Source organism: Triticum dicoccoides, chromosome 3B (genome assembly GCF_002162155.2).
Source record: "Triticum dicoccoides isolate Atlit2015 ecotype Zavitan chromosome 3B, WEW_v2.0, whole genome shotgun sequence".
Lineage (NCBI taxonomy): Eukaryota > Viridiplantae > Streptophyta > Magnoliopsida > Poales > Poaceae > Triticum > Triticum dicoccoides.
Window position 1 is genome coordinate 275,310,700 of NC_041385.1, and position 19,174 is coordinate 275,329,873.

Sequence of the window (19,174 nt, forward strand, 5' to 3'; positions counted from 1 at the left end):
CTTCATCCAACCCTTGTAGATATTGAAACAAAGGTACGCATCCATTGTAGCATAATTGATGTGCTCTCTATCTAGTACATTCCACTCCCACGCACAATGAAACTTGTACAGAGGTTTCATCAATTTATCATACGAAGGATCAACCATGGCTGCTGCCAGGGTCAGCATTGAAGGCCGATGGGAGGATACCAGAACATTCCTCTGGAGGTCGAAGGGCTGGCCTACAACAAGGCCTATCCAGCCCAGGACTTCGTTGCCGTTCGTAAAGTCTATAGAAACAAATTGTCACATCCCTAGCTTCTGGTACTGCTTAGTGCTAGCATCTGGTGTTGCATCATGTTTAAATTTCTCAGAATTTGAATTGGGGATGTTCAAACCCTAGCACCTAATGAATTCAACTAGGTTCAACTAAAAATATTTTCGATAAACCCAAAATGCTCCTTAGAAAAGTTCATGATTTTTGTTAAAGGTGAAAACCTCTGCCAAAAATGATGCACATATTTCTAGGCCATTCTGGATTTTTGAATTAAATCTTATTGTATTTGACTTTGGGCATTTAAATACTATAAATAATTTAAATGTTCCAATAATGTTGGAACTATTTTTGGGCCACTGAAATAATTCAGCAAGTGTCCATGAATATTTTCACGATTTTAGGAAATGCCTTGGTATTTTTCCTAAGCTCAAAGCAGACGCAAATAATTAGAAAACAAAAACAAATTAGAAAACAGAAGAGAGGGAGAGCTTACCTGGCCTCACCTGAGCAGCCCACCTACTTGTGCGGCCCAGCACCGCAGCTGGCCGGCCCAGCCAACTGGCCCAGCCCACCACCGCAGCTCCTCCTGTCGTCTTCCTCGTCGGACAGAAGGATGAGCGCGTGCCCGACGCCCGCACGCCCACGCCCAGGTCACCTCCTCCCTCCCTGCCTGCCTGGTTCCTCTTGGATGGCTCTAGACGAGCGCCACGCAGCTCCTCGATACTCTCTCACTCTCCCTGGATCCCTTCATCTCCTCTGCTCTCTCCCGCAGCACCACCGACACACCACCATCGCCGCCGACGCTGATTGCTGCAGCCACCGTGCTCCCCTCACCTCACCGACGCGCCAAGAAGCCCCGTCTCGTCCCCCTCTTCCTCCTCACCAAGACAGAAGGTGCCGGGAAGCCCTGGATGTCGCCAGCTCCCCCGTTCCCCTCCTCGGCCATCGAGGATTGCCGCCGCCCGTACGTCGCCGACTAGCCTTCTCCGAGCCCGTGTCGACGCCCTCTGCAACCATTGTGAGCTCCCACGTCGAAAACCCCTCTCCCTCGAGCTCGTTACACCCTGTAGCCGTCGCCCCCTTGCCGACCTAATCGCGCCGCCGCCTGAGCTCCTCACCGCCATGGCCACGCCCACTGGAGCTCGAAACTGAGTGCGTCACCGCGCTCAGCGCGTCACCATAGGACCGGAGCAACCATCCGTCGCTCCTTTCGTGCCCTGCGACGTCGGAATGGTCGACGTCCGAACTCCGGCCGCCGCAGACGTGCTTGCTGCCGTCGTCTCCGGCCACCCCAGCACCTGCCACCACCACTGTTTGACGCGCCACCTCGCGAGCATTCCAATGAGCCAAACCCTGCCTCTTCTCGTTGCCGGAATCGCCGGGATGAGCGACGCCACCGCGTCTGTGCGCCACCGGCGGTTAGCCGCCGACGTGGGCATCATTAGTGGCTAATGACCCACTAACTAACCCCTCCTATAACACCGACAGCTGGGCCCCGCGCCTAATTAACTCCGAGTTTATTTTCTATTTAGATTAGTTTAATAACGCGGGGCCCACAAGTCAGAGTTGACTGTGCTGACGTGTCGGTTGACCCGACCCCACCTGTCAGTGACACAAACAACACTGGGTCACTGACCGGTGGACCCCACTGGTCAGGTTTGACCCGGGCCGTGCCCCGTTGACCTACTGACATCATGGTGATATCAGGCTGACGCAGTAATCCTTTTCGGAATTTAAATAAATCTTAAATGATTTGTTTAATTCAGAAAATATCCCAAACTTCTAAAATTCATAGAAATTTAACCGTAACTCCAAATGAAATAATTTATATATGAAAAATTATCAAAAAAATCCAATCTATCCATCTGTACCATTTTCATGCATGTTAGAACAATTTATGACTACTGTTTAGGACAATTCAATTAAATGGCATTTAAATAACCACATGTGGAGTTTGAATTTGAATCTTGGATTCAAACCAACTTCATTTAATCTTGTTTTAGTTGCATTAGCACAAACCACATCATATTGCCATGTCACATTCATGCATCATATTGTTGCATTGCATTGATTGTGTTTCTTCTTTGTTTGTCGGTGCTTGTCCCCTCTCAGTAGACGTGTACCGACGATGTGATCGATGACACCGATGAAGAACTATACTATCTTCAGAAGTGCCAGGCAAGAAAAAGCCCCTTGTTCATTCCGATACAATCCCACTCTCTCGCTCCCGCTCTCTTTTACTGCATTAGGACAACAACGAATCAACTGTTACATGCTGTGGTAGTTGAACCCCTTTCCTTTGCATGACCTGTCATTGCCACAGTAAATAGATGAAACCCACTAGCATGAGGAGGAGTTGTTTGAGCCCTGATGTGCCTACTCATTCATGCTTGTTTGTCATGCCTGCTACTGCTTAGAGTTGAGTCAGGTCTGATTCATCGGGGATGAATTGGAATGTGGTGAACATGTCCTACTGTTCAGAGCTAAGTGTGTGAACATGATTTGGTAAAGGTAGCGGTGGGAGGCCATGTAGGAGTACATGGTGGGATGTCTCATTGCAGTCGTCCTTAGGAACTAAGTTCTGTGTTTGTGATCCATGAACAGTTACTACCACACATTGGGCTTCGGGCGCTCCAAGCTCTCTCGACTTATTAATCAACCTGATCTCTGTCCAGGAGTTGCAACTAGTTTCTGGTGTTTGTAGGTAGTGTTAGTAGTCTACCAAGTGGCACCCGATACAGGTGGGCTTGGGACAGACTAGGCACAGTGGCACGGTGTACCAAGTGGCACCCGGATGGTGGGCTTGGGAACCCTGCTCACATCGTTTGGGGCCGTGAGCGACACCCCGGCCGGATCTCCTTGCGGATGGAACCCGAATAGGCGATAAACCTGGACGAGAGACTTGTGTGGTTAGTCAGGTCGTGGACGACTCCCTCGCCAGGCTTCCGCTTGAAGGTTGCCGAGATACACGAGGTGTACATGGTGGTAAGTGGCGAGAGCGTGTGTGAAGAATTACACCCCTCCAGGGTTAATATGATCTATTCGAATAGCCGTGTCCGCGGAAAAGGACTTCTGGGTTGCCTGTATAGTTCATAGACAAGTGAAAGAGGATACTCTGAAATGCACAAGATAAGTGGGTGTGCTATGGATGGCGTTCTCGTAGGGAGACGGGAGCGGATCCATAGTGGTGTATTGATATGGTGAATATGTGGACTCGTTTGCGCCACCTCAAAAGAGTTACTTGCAGTCATAGTTTAGGATAGCCATTGAGTCAAAGTTGGCTTGCTGCAGTTAAACCCCACCATCCCCTTTGTTGATAATGATGCATATGTAGATAGTTCTAATGTAAGTCTTGCTGGGTACATTTGTACTCACGTTTGCCTATTTTATGTTTTTGCAGAGAGACTTCAGTCTCATTAGTAGTTCCTGGTGGACTTCGACGTTTAGCTTGTTACCTCAGCTACGATCTTCTGCCCTCAGCAGGTTCTGGTAGATAGTCAGGCTTCTCAGCCTTTTTCATTTGTAGATGTCTGTACTCAGACATGTTAAGCTTCCGCTTGTGCTTTGACTTGTATGCTCTGAATGTTGGGTCGTGAGACCCATGTTTGTAATATCTCGCTCCTTGGAGCCTATTGAATAAAATACTTGAGTTGTAGAGTCATGTTGTGATGCCATGTTGTATTCGCACATATCGAGCATATTGTGTGTATGTTATTGAAATGCTTGGTATGTGTGGGATCTGACTATCTAGTTGTTTATCCTTAGTAGCCTCTCTTACCGGGAATTGTCTCCTAGTGCTTCCACTGAGCCATGGTAGCTTGCTACTGCTCCGGAACACTTAGGCTGGCCGGCATGTGTCCTTCTTCGTTCCTGTGTCTGTCCCTTCGGGGAAATGTCACACGATGAATACCGGAGTCCTGTTAGCCCGCTACAGCCCGGTTCACCGGAGTCCTGCTAGCCCAGTGCTACAGCCTGGATTCACTCGCTGATGACCGACATGTTCGATGCTGGGTTATGGATGCCTGTCCCTGTAAGTTTGTGCCACTTTGGGTTTACGACTAGCCATGTCAGCCCGGGCTCATTATCATATGGATGCTAGCGACACTATCATATACGTGTGCCAAAAGGCGCAAACGGTCCCGAGCGAAGGTAAGGCGACACCCGTGGGGATACCGTGCTTGAGGCCACAAAGTGATATGAGGTGTTACATGCTAGATCGATGTGGCATTGAGTCGGGGTCCTGACACAAATTTGACTAGGCCGCCCGCGAGGAAGTTCTTAAATTCCTCGCACTCAACGTCGACATGGCATATGTGGTAGACCAAGCACAAGTTATGCACACAAACCTAGATCACGACGGGCTTATTCTTCTCTTCCTCCTTTAGATCCTTCTCTTTTCCCAGGACTATGGTGTGCTCAACATCTAGCCCAGCGACCCAGTCTGCCTTTGAGTTTTCGAACATGCATCTAAAGCGAGCAAGGCATCCTTTCACCGTCGTGGAAGAACGGGTGTAGATGACATCGAACTCATCGCCGGTGATGATTCTAACCTTGTACTCACCGCCGATCATGGAGATTTGGGAGGCCATGGATTGGGAGGAGGGTTAGGATTAGTGGAACTGCTATAATGTGAAAGGACAGGACGACTAGGAGCAAACTGCCGTAATGTTAAAGGACGACCGAGGACGAGTAGGAGCAAACTACTAGTGGTTTTCCGATTGTAAAAATGCTGAGTGAGGCGTGCGAATGGCAGGCCTTCCATGCTCCCATGATACGGGCTTCCGAGAGCCCTTGGATCTGAGATCAAACGGTTGCATGGCGTGATTCTAGACCTATGGGTGAATATCCTATCCTGGAGGGTTATTCTGTAAATTCAGCAACTTAGCATGCGGCCGTTTGATCTCAGATCCAAGGGTCATCAGCAGCCCGTATCATGGTCGCGCCTACCAAGACCGTCACCTCGCTCACGCAATCGCGCCTTGGAGATTTCAGATGGCTATAAATGAGCATTTTTTGGCCTACTTCGCATGCATGAAACACTTCCTCCGTCCAGGTGTGTTAGGCTATCTAATGTTGGCATGTCTTTCATAGTCATCACTTAGTCACTCATACAACAAGGTTTGCTGTAAGGTTGACTATAAGAGTAATTTTTTTTCTTCTCTCTATCTCTTTCTTCGTACTCCCTCTGTTTCAGTTTACAAGTCCTACGCGTATACCTAGGTTGTCAATTTTATCACCGTAATATAAACTATATAACACAAAAATTATATCGTTTTAAAATAGAACGTTTGAAATTTATAATTTTACTGATAGAGAGGGAGTAGTATTTATTGGTGACATGCATTCAGATTTTTTGTAATACTGTATATGACTTCTATAAGGTTGGTCAAATTGACGACCTATGGGTATGCGCACGCCTTGTAAACTGACAGAGAGGGAGTAGTATTTATTGCATTTGCCAAAAGGAGCACACAGTACTTGGCACCTATATACCATGGAGGTGGTCAGGAATCAGGGGACCCACGCCGGTCGTAGCTCCACAGTTAAAATGATAATTAGAAGTCAAATCACAGGGCCCCACCTGTCGAGATGTAACTCGCCATCAAATCACATAGCCCTACATTTCCAGCAGCCTACTCCCTCATCTTCTCGCCTCTCTGTCAAACCAACTAGGCGGTACTGCGCCGCCTACCACGTGGGAAAAGCCCCACCCTCGACTTTTAAATATAATTTTGTATCCATGGATTGCGCCCATGGAGCGAAGCCTCAAGAAAACTTCGGCACATATGTATACAGGATTCCGTCGCATTCGTGTCGCACCCCAGACAGTCGGTCGGTCGGTCTGGCACGCCGCTCTCCGATAATATAATTTTGTATCCATGTTATATGTTGCAAAAATAATATAATTTGAAAGTACTTTCAGATATGAACCAGCCAATACAATTTTTGGTGACATGCATTCAGATTTTTCTTCAAATAGAGTACTTGGTCAAACTTTGACCCAAAATACACAAAACAAAAAATACTTCCAAGACCAGTGCCGCTCCTCTCATGTTCCAATCCAAATCCAGTGTTGCTCCTTTCCTCTTCCATTTCAAAATCACTGCCGCTGCTCTCCTGTTCCAATCCAAAACTAGCGCCGCCCCTTTCCTCTTCCATTTCAATACCACCGCCGATCCTCTCCTGTTCTAGTCCAAAACTAGCGCAGCTCCTCTCCTCTTCCATTCAAAAACCACCAATGAGTGAAGGTGCTGCGGAGAAGTAGATCGATGGAGGAGTACAACCGATACATGTGGCTCTTAGGTGGCGACCCTGTGAAGGTAGCTAGGATGTTGGAGATACAGTCTTGGTTTGACAACCTGGAGCAATTAGCGGCAACGGCAAAAGCGATGGCCAAATATCCGGAAATAAGCGAAAAGGAGGCGATACACCGGCAGGGAGTCGCGCTGGAGTCCATAGAGCTGCTCCTCTGAGCCATGGAGCAAACAGATTCACCAGATCCGACCGTGAGACTGCGATGGTGGGAGTATCGATCGAAGATGGAGCATCCACCTGAGATTGAAGGATCGAGCATCTACACTATGTTGTTTGTGAGTGTGTTGTGGCAGAGCGAGCTGGTTGAGTCTTCGTCGACCGAAACCAACTGGAGGAGGAGAAAAACAGTTGGCGCAATGACGCTTCCCCGCCATCCTCTCCCTCACCGTTCACCTCATCCCACGGGGTAGCTGTCTGCCCCCAAATAGTCTGAGGAGCAGCCTAGGGTTGTCAGTATATGCAGGTTATGTTTTGTCTATCAGATTTGAGAGTAATTTCAGATTTGAATGTCTTTTGAATTTCAGATTTGCGCTTTTGAACATATGAACTATTTTATGAATTCTAGAGATCTGTTTTGAGCACTTAGAGAAATGTAGTTTCATATAGAAGTGCAGACAATGTGATTCTCAGAGAAGAAAATCCAAGTTTCAGTTTCAGATAAGAAACTGCAAGTTTCAGAGGCAGAGCATTTATATTAACACGCCCTTTTCAAACAGGGATAACATCATGTTGGAAGTTTTATTCATGGTCGAAAATGGAACTACCAGCTAGTTAACATCATGATAATCAACATTCATGCATAGCACAACTTCATATGATGCATCAAAAAGATATGCTATTTTCCAAATGCCCACACAATGTCGAGTGTGCGAAAAATAGAGAAAACAAGGGACGAAGTTTTGGCAAGTGTTGTACGTGGTGTGTGCAGATGACATTGGGGACCCACATGTCAAGAATGGCAGAGGCAAAAAATAGTCCGACAGGTAGTGAATTGTCAGGAGGAGCTTAGGGTTGTTAGTATTTGCAGGTTGTGAATTGTGTTTTGTGTTGTGTATTTTGATAGTACTTTCATATATGAATGTCTTTTGAATTTCAGATTTGCAGTATTGAGCATATGTAGAATTTTATGAATTCTAGAGATCTATTTTTAGCACTTAAAAACATGTAATTTCATATAAAAGTGGAGACAATGTGATTCTTAGAGAAGAAACTACAAGTTTCAATTTCAGATAAGAAATAGCAAGTTTCAGAGGCAAAGCATTTATATTAACACGCCCTTTTCAAACAGGGATAACATCACGTTGGAAGTTTTATTCATGGTCGAAAATGGAACTACCAACCAGTTAACATCATGATTGTCAGCATTCATGCATAGCACATCTTCATATGATGCACAGTCTAAAAGATATGCCATTTTCAAAATGCACACATAATGCCAAGTGTGCAAAAAATAGAGAAAACCAGGGATAAAGTTTTGGCAAGTGTTGGACGTGGTGTGCATAGATGACCGTGGGGACCCACATTTCAAGAATGGCAGAGGCAAAAAAATTGGAGATATTTTCACTACATCAGGTGGAATCGAACCTGGGCGGAACAGCGGTCGTGTAGTGTCACTTGGCCACTAGGCTAGTTCAGTTGTTTCGGTAGAGGTAAGGCACAACATCTACCATTACTGTAGCATGCCTTCCTCGGCTCCGGTGCTTCGTTCTCGTCCTCTGCCTTTGTGCGCTCACTGCGGCGCCGCTGTCTGACATTGTGAACATGCTAAACAAACGAGAGGAACCTGGAGAGGACTGCACGTGGAGAGGCGGACAGTCGGGACCCACCAGGTCTATGGCCATACGCAAGCAAGTGCATCATTGAGGAAAATACTTCCTCCTAATGCTATACTGACGTTGGGGCCCACGGGTTTGTCAACATAGTTAAAAAAAATTAGGTGCTTCAACGTAGTTACTAAAGGAGATAAATTTACAACGAAGCCGGGGAGCTGGCAGGTATCATTTATTATCAGTGGGCCAGCAAGTATCAGCTGGGTTGTGGGCTGCCCCATCTAGCCTTTTTTAAGGTGCGCAGCCCACGACATGCCGGTTTGTATTTTCTTGAGGGTCGTCATGTATGGACGGGCTTATGGACCTCCCATCTTAGGTTTTATTTTTCCTGAAACATCCCCAGCCCAACTTATGTATGTTTTTGAAGAAAATGCAGAGGTCTGTTTTAATTTTTTATAAAAGAATAGGAACGGCAGGTCCAACTTATGTTTCGCCTCTAACTATATTATATATATTTATATTATTTTTTATGTTATTATATATTATTTTTATTGTCATCATACACTTAACAGATACTTATATATATATGAGAAAACAATATCCCACATCTTACTAACTTATAAAAATAATTTTTTAACAAAAAAATCCAGAATTTTTTTACATTAAGGCAACGAAAATCCTGGTGAATGCTTACAAAAGCTTGCTAACATTGAAGGACCAGTGTAATAATAAAGCACTTATTATTTAAATATATTTAATACGAAATGCTCAGCCCCTGATTATTTTTTGATAATATTGCTACGCCCAACCCAACATTATAATTAGAACCAGCCCAGCAAAATCGTGTATTTCGAGAAAGTGCAAATGGGCTGTAATTTTTTATAAAAAAATAAATGGGCCGCATGGACACTACATTATTTGTTCGGCAACCCAGTAAATTCGTGTATTTCGAAAAATTGAAAATGGGTTGTAGTTTTAAAAAAAAGGGCCGCATGGACGCTGCATTATTTGTTCACCCAGCCCAGCAAATGGAATGTAATTCTAAAAAAAAGATCAAATGGACTATAAATTCTGAAAAAATGGGTTGAATATGTGCCACATTTTTTGGAGGCTGAAATGTGGGCCAATAGGTCGAAGCCAACGCAAGTCGTTGCCAACTTAGTCAACAAATGATTCTGACATTGACAGCCGTTGGATTTACATCCAACGACCAGCATCCATCTTCAATCTCTCGTCTTCTTCCTCCAGCGCCGCCGGGACCACCTGCTCCTGCCTCCTGCTGCTAGCAGCTCTGCTTAGAATGCTTTGCTGTGAAGCGCTACCCCACCACCGGCCAGGCCATCCTTCCACCCCTCCACACCTCCTGTTCTTCTCCACCAACTGCCAAACCACGCGGCACCAGAACCAATTAACCCTCGTACACCTCTCTGTCAGCGACTCCACTCCCGCGTCTTCCCATCTCTGGCTCATTGCTATCCGGGGCCTCGCTGTCGTTCACCACCTTGGATGCGCACGGCGCGGCATGCTCAACACACACAAAAAGGAATAGTCCCCTGCTAGCTGGGACCCACCATGGTGGGAGGCTGACTTGTGGGCCTACTAACTTGACACGGACGGAGGGCTTTTTCAACTTAGTCAATATGAACGATTCTAGCTCAAGTGACCGTACGATGTCCATCCAACGGCCGTAGTACTTCTTCAACCTCTAGTCTTCTTGCTCTAGCTGCCCAAACGAGCGTCGGTCATGCCGCCTGCTACTGCCTTTGGTGGCCTGCTCTTCTGCCGGCAGGCCTGACCGCTCCACCCTGCTCGAACCTCTGGCCAAGTCATCCCTCTACTCACCCATAACCCCCGTTATTCTGTGGCGACATCAGCCTCACACCGCAGCCAAACCCGTCAACCCTTGTACTCCTCTCTGCGTGGGAATCCACAACCGCGTCTTCCCCAGCTCCGCATCATCCCCTTCCTAGGTCTCATTATCGTCCAGCGCCTTGGTGCTCTCGGCGCAGCGTGGTCAATGTGGTCAAGAACGACTTCCATCGGAAGAGTAGTGTACGTGGAGAGGCTGATAGCTGGGTCCACGGCCGCAGTAAGGAAGTGCAACCTTATTACACGTAAAAAAAATTATTCCTCCACCTGACAGCAGGGACCCACCGGAAGGGCCTCTGTATTTCGCGAAAAAAACATTCCCCCGCTGACAGCTCAGACCCACCAGCTGTATCTTTGCACGCAAGGAAGTGTCTCCTTATTACGCACAAAAAAATGAAGACTCCCCCTGCTAGCTAGGACCCACCATACTAGGAGGCTGACTTGTGGGCCTACTAAGTTCACACGGACGAAGGACTTTTTCAACTTAGTCAATATGAATTATTCTCGCTCTAGTGACCATACGATATCCATCCAACGGCCATAGTGCTTCTTCAACCTCTGGTCTTCTTGCTCTAGCCGCCCAAACCAGCACCGGTCGTGTCACCTGCTCCTGCCTACGGTGGCCGGCTCTGCTGCCATGCAGGTCTAACTGCACCACCATACTCCTCTGGCCAGGCCATCCCTCTACTCACCCACAACCCCTGTTATTCTACGGCGACAGCAGCCTCGCACCACAGCCGAACCCGGCAACCCTCGTACTCCGCTCCGCATGGGCATCCACCGCCGCGTCTTCCCTGGCTCTGCGTCATCCCCTTCCTAGGCCTCGCCGTTGTCCATCGCCTTGGTGCTCTCGGTGCGGCATGGTCAATGTGGCCAAGGAACAAGTACTATACGTGCGGCATGGTGCGGAAGAGTACTATACGTGGAGAGGCTGATAGTTGGGTCCATGGCCACAGCAAGGAAGTGCAACCTTATTATGCGTAAAATAATTATTCCTCCACCTAATAGCGGGGAACCACCGGACGGGTCACCGTATTTCGTTTCCACCATGAGAGCTAGGAGCCTAGGACCCACCAGCTACATGCACGCAAGGAAGTGTGGCCATATTACGGGCAAAAAAATGATTCCCACTAGCAATAACCTCGCACGCAAGGAAGTGCCTTCTTACCCTCCCTAACAGTTGGGACCCACCTGGTCGAAGCATACGTAGCATTGTCATTCTGGTCGTGAACGTGTACGTGCATACTGGTCGATCATTGTGTCTGCAGGCTGCAGCGATGAACCATGGCCGAGTAAGGAAGGGCACGTGTCATAGTCGAGGCACGGACGTAGCATGTCACACAGTCCCCTCAATATCATGTACACGTACGTATAGCCAGGGTGCAAAAAAGTAAATACAACCATGTACGTACATACGGGCGGGTTCTCGAATGTCTACTCGTGCATACGTACGGCTAGGACTCGTGTACATGGAGAGGCAGCGGAGAGCAGCGATGGCATCCTGTTCATTGGCAGCCAACCGGCTCAAACTGCGTCGCCGTGTTCATCGGGAGGCAACGGAATGCGTCATGTTCATCAGGAACCAACCGTCTTGGACGGAACAGCTGAAATGAGGCCTGGTGTAGCGCAGAACAGAGGAAACAACCTTTTGTTCAATCGCCTATGGTCGAAACGGGGTCCTGTTCATCTGGAGGGGTCTCGCGTACCGCAAAACAGAGGAAATGGACTTGTATTTGATCTCCTATGGTCGAAATGTGGTGCTGTTGATTGGGATGGATGTGGCGTACCGCAAAACGGGGGAAACGGACTTCTCTTCGACCTCCTACGGTCGAAATGAGGGTCCTGTTCATCGGGAGGGGTGTGGCTTACCGCAAAACAGGACTCCACGGGCTATTGTTCATCCACCGTCTACTGCCTCGCTCCACCCTCCACGGGTTACTGTTCAACCACCGTCGATCTCCTCCGGCCTCCACCTGCGACTGTTCATCCATGACGTCTCCCTCCTGCCTCCACCAACTATTGTTCATCCATGGGCTCCTGTTCATCCAACTCCACCGGCTACTGTTCAACCACCCCTCCATAGGATACTGTTCATCCAGCCCTCCCCCGGCTACTGCTCAACAAGCCCTCCATGGGGTCCTATTCATCCACCCCCAACCGGCTTGATCAGGGTCCTGTTCATCCGGCGGCAATGGCCTCTACCCCCATGGGGTCCTATTCATCCATCCCCCACCAGGAACTGTTCATCAAACCCCGAACAACGCTCACTGTTCATCAAGAGGCAGCACGTCGATCGGCTTCAGTTAGCAGCAGTAGTGAAGGAATTTCTCGATCGAGTTCAGCTAACAGCCATGGATCAATCGATAGCTTGGGTTCAGTAACGCGTAGCCAGTGCAATCGCTCAGGTTCAGTAGGCGAACGCCTCGCTCGGGTTCAGTTAGAGCCCAATGCCTTGCACCCATGTGCGTACGTGTACGAGAGAAACGCGCAAACCTCTGTGCATCGCTCGACCCCGACCACCCGCCATAACTGGGAACTCCCCGAAATTGTCCTCGCCCTCGCTTCTACCATGATTTTTTCCTTCATGGACGGCCCAAAGAATGTCATGCAGGTGCGTTTTCGGCCCGTCCAGGATGAAAAGCCCATTTTCTGTCATGATTTTTTGTCATAGAAGTACGAGCCCACCACATCAATGATGATACTGGGTTTTGTCATAATTACCGTCATAGAAGTGTCGTAAGTATGACAGAAAAAAAATCATTCGACCCAAAATGTCACGGCTATGTCTTTTTTTGGTAGTGATCTCACGTGATGATCGGACATGGGTTAGTTGATTTTGGATCATGTATCACTTAGACAACTTGAGGGATGTTGATTTAAGTGGGAGTTCATTAGTAATTTGATTATATAAACTAAAATTTATCATGAACTTACAAACGGCGAACCTAATTGTCTTTGCAAATCATGGCCTCGAAGTCATGTTGTTAGACAACGGCGAACCTACAAACTATGAAGAAGCTATGATGAGCCCAATTTCTGAAAAATAGCTTGAGGCCATGAAATCTGAGATAGGGAAGTGTGGACTTTGGTGGACTTGCCTGATGATCGGCAAGCCGTTGAGAATAAATGGATCTTCAAGAGGAAGACAGACGCCGAAGGTAATAGCATTGTCTACAAAGCTCGACTTGTCGCAAAAGGTTTTCGACAAGTTCAAGGGGTTGACTATGATGAGACTTTCTCACCTGCAGTGATGCTTAAGTCTATCAGAAACATGTTATCAATTGCCGAATTTTATGATTATGAAATCTGGCAAATGGACGTCAAAACTGCATTCCTTAACAGGTTTCTTAAAGAAGAGTTGTATATGATGCAACCATAAGGTTTTGTCAATCGTAAGGGTGCTAACAAAGTGTGATATCTCCAACGATCCATCTATGGACCGGTGCAAGCATCTCGGAGTTGGAATATACACTTTGATGAGGTGATCAAAGCATTTGGTTTTATACAGACTTACGGTGAAGCCTGTATTTACAAGAAAGTGAGTGGGAGCTCTGTAGCATTTCTGTTATATGTGGATGACATATTGCTAATTGGAAATGATATAGAATTTCTGGATAGCATAAAAGGATATTAGAATAAGAATTTTTCAATGGAAGACCATGGTGAAGCTGCTTACTTATTGGGCATCAAGATCTATAGGGATAGATCGAGACACTTAATTGGACTTTCAGAAAGCACATACCTTGACAAAGTTCTGAAGAAGTTCAATATGGACCAGTCAAAGAAAGGGTTCTTGCATGTGTTGCAAGGTGTGAAATTGATTAAGACTCAAAGTCTGACCACGATAGAAGATATAGAGAGAATGGAAGTCATTCCCTATGCCTCACCCATAGGTTCTATAGTGTATGCCATGCTGTGTACCAGACCTGATGTGTGCCTTGCCATAAGTTTGGCAAGGAGGTACCAAAGTAATCCATGAGTGGATCACTGGACAAAGGTCAAGAATATCCTAAAGTACCTGAAAAGGACCTGGAAGTGACAAAGAGCTCGTCGTAAAGGGTTACATTGATGCTAGCTTCAACACAGATCCGGATGACTCTAAGTCGCAAACCGGATACACATTTAGATTGAATGGTGGAGCTGCCAGTTGCTACTTCTTGAGCTTGCATTGATTTTTTCCTCGAAGAGGAAAGAGTGATGCAACAAAGTAGAGATAAATATTTCCCTCAGTTAAGAACCAAGGTATCAATCCAGTAGGATGCACAAGCAAGTCCCAAGTATATGCACCTGCACAAACTAACAAACACTTGCACTCAACGCAAAAAAGGGGTTGTCAATCCCTTCATGGTCACTTGCAAGAGTGAGATCTAATAGAGATAGATACAAAAGATAAGTAAAAGGCAAAATAAAATAAATATAAATTACATTAAGGTATTTTTGGGTTTTTTGTTTTATAGATCTGAAAACATATAATATAAAAAAGACTCGGGGGCCATAGGTTTGACTAGAGGCTTCTCTCTTGGAAAACATATGATGGGTAAACAAATTACTGTTGAGCAATTGATACAAAAACGCAAAGTTATGACGACATATAAGGCAATAATCTTGAATATATGCATCATGTCCATGACAAGTAGACCGACTCCTGCCTGTATCTACTACTATTACTCCACACATCGACCGTTGTCCAGCATGCATCTATAGTATTAAGTTCATAAGAACGGAGTAACGCCTTAAGCAAGATGATATGATGTAGAGGGATAAGCTCAAGCAATATGATATAAACCTCATATTTTTTATCCTTAATGGAAACAATACAATGCGTGCCTCGCTACCCATACTATCACTTGGTGAGGACACCGCAAGATTGAACCCATCACAATGTACCTCTCCCATTGCAAGAAAAACCAATCTAGTAGGCCAAACCAAATCGATAGATCGGAGAGAAATACAAAGCTATATGAATCATGCATAAAAGAGTTCAGAAAAGACTCAAATAATATTCATAGATAATCTAATCATAAATCCACAATTCATCGGATCTCAACAAATGCACCGCAAATGAAGATTACATCGAATAGATCTCGAAGAACATCGAGGAAAACATTGTATTAAAGATCAAAGAGATAGAAGAAGCCAACTAGCTACTAGCTATGGACCCTTAGGTCCATGCTATGTCGGATTTCGGGCTCCGCAAACCCTGGATAGATTCGAACTCTGGGGTGCGTGAGAAGAACTCAACCTCCCCAGCCTGCCAACCCTTCGATCCCATGGCCTAGCACGACGAAAAAAAAGGAAAGAGGACACAACAGTTTACCCATGTTCCAGACACCTTGCGGTGTAAAACCCTACTCCTGCTTTGTGGTGGATTGGCCTGGAGGTGGGCTAGGGATGAACTAGTACAGTGGAAGGGCGACCTCAAGAGGTGTGTTCTTGAGCTGGCGGGGAGAGGATGATCTGAATGATCTGGATCCCCCTCTACGATGGTGGTTGGGTCCTATTTGTAATGGCCTTGGTCCTCTTCCCCCAAAATGGAGGCGGGAAGGGATCCCACAATGGCCAAATTCAAAGGGAGACAACCAGTACATCTTATCTTGACAAAAGTAGTCTTCGCCTGCAAAAGCCTCTGGTCGTGACGCCATGGTGGGCTCGGCGATGACCTCCGTCCTGCCGTCCTGGCGGTCTTGGTCTTGTTGCATGGGAATGGATATCTTTGGTTGATTCCTCGGGACTCAGCGCCTGCGCTTGACTCCTTACAACCAAAGAGGAAACTGATGTCCTGCACCCGCTGGTGCCCGTCTGGCCTTGGTTGTCACGGCTCATGTCATCTTAACCTCACGAGGTGAGGCTTGCATAGAGATCTCCGCTCCTAAGGAGCCGGCCTAAGGAGGCCGCTCCTTCTAGAGGTCTTGGTGTCGTCCGCCTTGCGAGGCTTGGCCCCTCACGAGTGTCTTGAGTTGTTGGTGGTGAAGATGGGCCGTACCAGGCCGCCGATGGAGCCACACCATGGGCCTCAGGCAGGCAAGTCTGGGTACCCCGGGTCCGAGAATTTTGAAAGTAGCCCCCGGGCCCGAGGCACGCTCGAACTTGGCTTCGAGGCGAAGCCAAAGGACAATGGCGGAGCATCGCAGGTCCCAACCGCCTGCGGCCTTGGTTGATGCGTGGCTCTTGATGGGACGTGGGTGTCTTTGCTTACCCACGTGGCCTCGGCAACTTTCCTGGGACGAGAAAAAGGTTGGCGCCTGCCACCGAGACTTCATTTCCTTCCCTTTGTCTTGCTCTAGATCCCCTTCTCCCTCTGCTCAAAGTGCCTCCAGATCTGTTGAATCCTTTCCCGAGCTCGCCACCGATGGCCACCGACAAGGCAAAGTCATCAACCCTCACTACAAAAAAATACACTTCCGTGATGATACGTGTTTGTTATAGTATGTCACGTTTTTTGTCATGCATGTACATCCATGATGATTTTATGATAGAATCAAGATAGTCATACCTGTGCTGTCGTAGAAGTGTTCCATGACATTACCAAAATTATCATCATGGAAGTGTACACTTCCATGACGATAAATCATGCGTCACAGAAGTGCTTTCGTCAAGGGTGACCGACATGTGGCATCCACCATAACGGACGCTGCTAAGCTATCGGGTCGGGTTTTGGATCCGATAACCCGTTAACATCCCCGACCAATGGGGATTTTCCACGTGCAAAAATCATCATTGGCTGGAGGAGACACGTGTCATGTCCGTGTTGGCACATGTGTCACTCATCCAATGGGCGAGACGCGCCTATGATATGTTGACACGTGAACCGCCCCATCAAGTTTAAATGGGCTGGCCCAACTAAAGGCCCACAAGATTTTGCGAACCATAATGGGCCGGCCCAACTAAAGGCCCACGAGATTTTGCGGACCATAATGGGCTGGCCCAGCTAAAGGCCCGCAAGATTTTGTGGGCCATAATGGGCTAGCCCAGGTAAACGCCCACAAGATTTTTGTGTGCCATAATGGGCCGGCCCAGGTAAAGGCCCACAAGATTTTGCGGGCCATAATGGGCCGGCCCAGGTAAAGGCCCACATATTTTTTGTGTGCCATAATGGGCCGGCCCAGGTAAAGGCCCACAAGATTCTTGCAGATCAAAATGGGCCGGCCCAGCTAAAGGCCCATGAGATTTCACTGACATTAATGGGCCGGCCCAGCTGTAGGCCCACAAGATTTTGAGGACCCAAGAAGGCCGACCCATTAACTGGCTGCCATGTTTTGGGCCAAATGCCGGTTCATATTTGATCCGGTCCATTGATGGCCTGCCATGTTCCAGGCCTAATAATGGCCCATATGAGATCCGGCCTATTAAAAGCCAACCACGTTCTGGGCCAAATTACAGCCCAGATCAGGTCCGGCCCTTTAAGAGGCTTTGGGCTAAATTATGGCCCATATCAGATTCGGCCCGTCAACTGGACGCTATGCTTTTGGGCCCACTTGCTAAAGGCCATTTAGTAATTCGGCCTGATATTAGTTTCGGCCTGTTAAGGGCCCATTTAACATTTCGGTCCTATATTATTTTTGGCCTGTTAAAAGCCTGTCATATAGTTGGGCCTAACTACGGCCCAGTTTGCATCCGGCCTGCTCGCAGCCGATATCTGATTGGGACAAAAAAGGACTGAGACAATTTTGACCTGTTAAAACCCCATGATTTGATTCTCACAATCATGGGCCGGGCTCCATTTCAGGCTGTTGCCGGCCTGTGAGGTGTTCGGCACGTTTCAGGCCCAACCTACTTCTCAGCCTCCTAAAAGCCCATTGAGTTTTCTTGCGAAAAGAGGGTCGGGGGTTACTCGGCCTATTAAAGGCCCGAATCTACTAGTGGGCCAGTTTACTTTTGGCCTTTTAACGGACCAAGATGATGGGGCCCATGATGCGGATCATACATCGTCATTGCATGATGGCCCGATTATGTACCGTAATTTTACGGTTTGGCCGGTTTACTACGAACACAGGATATATATACAGTAAAATAACTGCAGCATCATGAATAAGAAAAAACCTAGACTATACAATAAAGAAATTATGGCATATTATCTCCACTGGGCATCAAAGTTCGCCACTATGATAATAAAGCACAAGGAGACAACAGATTACATACACTGGGCATCAAAGATCGCCATCAGTGCAAATAAACACGCCGACAAAATAATATACAAAACTGACATCACTTCAATAGAGTTCAAGAAATGTTAGCCCTGCTGGGGAGCTGCAGCGCAAGCAGCTGAGCAAGATGATGAGACTGCGCTTGTTCAACACTTATATCTTCCTCACTCTGAAAGATAAACAAGAAGACAGATGATAGGTTTTGCACATAAAAGTATCAGTGCTGACAATTCATCACATTTCTTACTGACGAATAAAGTGACATAATTTAGAATTGCATTAAAACAATATGGTATTGTTCAAGTCAAGACATGGCAGGAAATGACATTGTGAAGGAGTTGGCAGCTTCACGACACCACTAGATAACAGATCAAGAACTCATAAGTATCAATGGTTAGTGTGTTGTCAATTTATCCCATTTGAGATTGGCAAATAAAGAGATGGTTTAAATAATAGTAGAATGATATGACATTGTTCATAGTTAAGACATTGCAGAATATGACATTGTGTTGTACTGGGTAGGTTCACCACATCACTGGATTAGGGATGAAGAACAGAAGCATACATGCAGTGCAAAAGAAGATCACTTGCTCTGTATAGTTTAATTTACATGGTATGAAGAAGGAACTTGATTGTACAACTGAAAACTTAAATTGAGAAGGACAAACTTTTGTTTATGAACTACATAATAAACTTTAAACATGCAATTTGATGCAAACACCAAAAATAAACAGTTGTTCCAATCATGCCTAACCAAACATACACAACAAAGTTTAAAGGCTTGAGAAGGACAAACTTACATTATTTGTGAAGACAGGCTC